General features: G+C 41.7%; 1 protein-coding gene across 3 annotated transcripts in view; it reads left to right on the forward strand.

Annotated features, from left to right (window-relative positions):
* INTS7 (integrator complex subunit 7) overlaps positions 1 to 3,680 on the forward strand; it is a 95,968-nt gene that overhangs the window by 4,534 nt on the left and 87,754 nt on the right. The window lies entirely within an intron of this gene.

The following is a 3,680-nucleotide window of genomic DNA, read 5'->3' on the forward strand; positions in this document are numbered from 1 at the left end:
TTGTGGCCTCTCCCGTTGTGGAGCACGGGCTCTGGACGCGCAGGCTCAGCGGCCATGTCTCATGGGCCTAGCCACTCCGCGACATGTGGGATCTTCCCAGACCGGGGCACGAACCCGTGTCCCCTGCATTGGCAGGCGGGCTGTCAACCACTGCACCACCAGGGAAGCCCCCCACCTCATTTTTAATGAATAGACTTTAAGATGTTATGGTTTAAGATGTTAGGGTATTATGGTTCCATTTTGAATCATTCTCACCCTTTAGCTAAAGCAAATGTATACAACAAATTCTCCTAAAATGTGCTTGCATAGTAGTGTGTGTTAGCAGTGTTCTTTGTAGTGGATATTAGTCATATTGGTGGTTACTTAGCATCTTGTGAACATTCTATACTTGAGGAATGGCCCACACCACAATCACTGTCTCATCAAGGTGGAAGCAAAAGCTCACTTTCCTAGTTTCCCTTTTAAGAGTGCAGGAGAGAATTCCCTGGCTGTCCAGTGGTTAGGACTCCATGCCCTCACTGCCAGGGGCCCAGGTTCAATCCCTGGTTGGGGAACTAAGATCCCCACAAGTGGTGTGGCCAAAAAAAAAAGCACAGGACGTGAACTAGGCTCTGCCAATCAGACAAATCTCCAGGCTCTGTGATTTAGTTTAGAGATGCAAGAAGGCAGAGTTGAAGAGTGCTTACAGTTTCCTTGGCAGCAGCAATGGCTTCAGTGTCCGTAGTGTACAGTAGTAGCAGCAATGGCTACTACATTCCTAGATGATAAGAGAGCTAATTCTAGCATCTGGTGCTTCCCAGCAAGAATAGTTTACCTCATCTAATCAGTTTGGCAGTGTGAAGATAGGTGTTCTTAGGAGTTTTGCCTTGAAACTGCTTATTACTTTAATAAACACTCAATAAAAACTCATTTCCTGCCTAATCAGTCAGAGTTAGCTTCTGTTGCTTGCAGCTAAGAACTCTGACTGATACATGCTACCTAGAAATGTATGCTATTTTGAAAACTTGATTGATGTATCACAAATCCCAAGTTTACCATAATTTATTTCTCTTCAATTCCTTGGAATTTGTCATCCCTCAGAATTATACCACTCTGAAATTCCATTCAAATATCTTTTCTTTAGTCTTAACCTCTGTCCTCTAGTTGCTTGCTAGAAATGCACTTTAGCATAATAATTAGGACCAGATTGCCAGGATTTGAATTCCATCTCTGCCATTTATTAGCCCTTGTTTCTTAGGCAAGTCGCTTAGCTATTCTTTACCTGTGTCCTCATCTTTAAAATGGGAATTATTGAATAATACTTAACTTCTGTGAGTATAGTGAGAGCTTAATACATGTAAAATGCTTACTAGAGTATCTGGCACAGAATAAGCACTTAATATGCATCATCATCATCATCATGATTAACTGCTATTTTAACCATTTTTTATTTTCATTCAGACCTCAGTATAGTCACCTCTCTACTTCCCTTACCTCTCAATCCCTTTGTGTTTTTACTTCTTTATCCAGCTTAGATTTTTTGGTTCCTCATTTCATTAATTTCATTAAGTTTCTTACCAGTACTTTAAATTCTCATCCAAGGTTTTATTTTAGTCATGTGTGCCCACAGGCAGCCAAAAATTACTGGAGGAAGTCATAAAACTTGGTATGTGGCTATTATCAGAAATGACACAAACCCAAACTGGCCTTCAACACAGACCTGCAATACTACAATTCTTCTTTAGTCAGGATTCTCCCACCTTCTTTAGTGACATTTCAGATCTTTAAATTTTCAAAAAAAAAACCCCAGACCCCAGAAATCCTGGGTTTTATGTGGAATCTCATTTCATTTTTAATATTTGACAATGAATTCAAAACCTTTGAAAACATTGTATCATAAAATTACTCTGAGGGCCAGATTCAGCAGGCTACTAGTTTTCAGTCAAATAAGTTTAAATGGCAGAGGATAGCTTGAGGATCTACTCGCCTACCTTCTCAAAACAGCTAAATAGATGCCTGGGCCCCCACTGTAGAGATTTGGTAGGTTGGAGAGGAACCCTAGCATAGACATTTTTGAAAAATTTCACAAATGTTTCTGCTGCAGAACCAGACCTGATAAACCACTAGCATAGCAAAATGTTCTGCACATTTTAAGTGAGAAATATGTTTAGAATAATGAATTTCATTGCTGCCAAATGGATTTTGACTGAATAAGCAATATATGGACAACTTATTTTAGTTCTTCCTAGTCTACCTGCATGTTGCAACTAAGTTGAGCACTTTAACTCCAGGCACTGAAAAGGAAGAGATCTCTGTTTCTTTGGTGGGAGAATAAAAAGTAAAATGTAGAAACAGCAATCACATCCTTCCACAGTGGGTCTTACGGTGGCATTCTTATGATCATTGGTCTTCTGATCAGGGTATTTTTCCTCAGATTTGTTGTAGCTAGCAACAGAAGTAAAGTGAATAACCTCTTAAACCCCTCTAAGAATAAGATCTGCTTGTGCTGAGCTGCTATTTTCAGGTGCTTGGCTTATACTGGAGTTGGAATTGGCCTAGAGCAAGCAAGCTGGGTACCATACTGCCCCAGCCTAGGATTGTTGCTGCATCGCAGGCCTTAATGGACTTCTCTCTTCTCTTGTACCCTAGCTTCTGACCTTCTGAGCCAGCCTAGCTTCTCATTTCCTCTCTCATAAAACTCATATCAGAAAATAAGCGAAACATTTACTATTCTTTAGCTCATGTACCCTGATGGCTCTGTTATAGGAATGAGGGTCTACTTTATCTTAAAGAAATAAAATTTGACCACACTAGAGAAATCAAAACCTTTCTTTGACCAGATGCAAAATTATCTTTGGTACTTTTTTTTTTTTTTTTTTTGCCTTACGCGGGCCTCTCACTTTTGTGACCTCTCCCGTTGCGGAGCACAGGCTCCGGACGCGCAGGCTCAGCGGCCATGGCCCACGGGCCCAGCCGCTCCGCGGCATGTGGGATCCTCCCGGACCGGGGCACGAACCCGTGTCCCCTGCATCGGCAGGCGGACTCTCAACCACTACGCTACCAGGGAAGCCCTTTTGGTACATTTTAAATCAGCGTGTTTAAATAAATGATTTGGTCTGTGGTTCTGTTTTTAAAGGGAAGGTAAAGCGGATCATATTCTGTTGAGGAGACTCCCTGTACGTAAACCACTTCCTACTTTACCTTTTTCATCCCAACCAAGGTTAATTTATTACAAACAGAACTTTACTATCCTTTGTATTACTCAGCCCTTGAGAGAGAGAAGAGAAGGAAACAAGTCCAATTACTGTGGGTTCTCCCAGCATTCCCTTCCCCCAGCACACGTACATAAGCACACATCTCTTCCTTCTCTGTTCTCACACCTCCATCCTCGGACTTGCCTTTCTTTTTCTCCCCTTCCCTTGTGTCTTTCACTGTCCTATCTGTGTGTCCCTTGACCCCTTTTTCAAGGATACAGGAGCCATTGCCAGTAACCTACAGTGTCTCTGTTGGTACTGTGCATTTAGTGGGAAGAAGACTCCTAGAGCTTCTAGTGGCAGTTCTTGTGTGTATGGAAGTTGGTGGGTGAGGGGTGTAGGGAGAAGGGAGCAGGCAAAGAAGGGATATGTTCTAAATATCTCAGTTAGAAATTAGGGTTAATTTTTTTTTTTTTTTTTTTTTTTTTGTGGTATGCGGGCCTTCCT

This window comes from Physeter macrocephalus, chromosome 4 (genome assembly GCF_002837175.3).
Source record: "Physeter macrocephalus isolate SW-GA chromosome 4, ASM283717v5, whole genome shotgun sequence".
NCBI lineage: Eukaryota > Metazoa > Chordata > Mammalia > Artiodactyla > Physeteridae > Physeter > Physeter macrocephalus.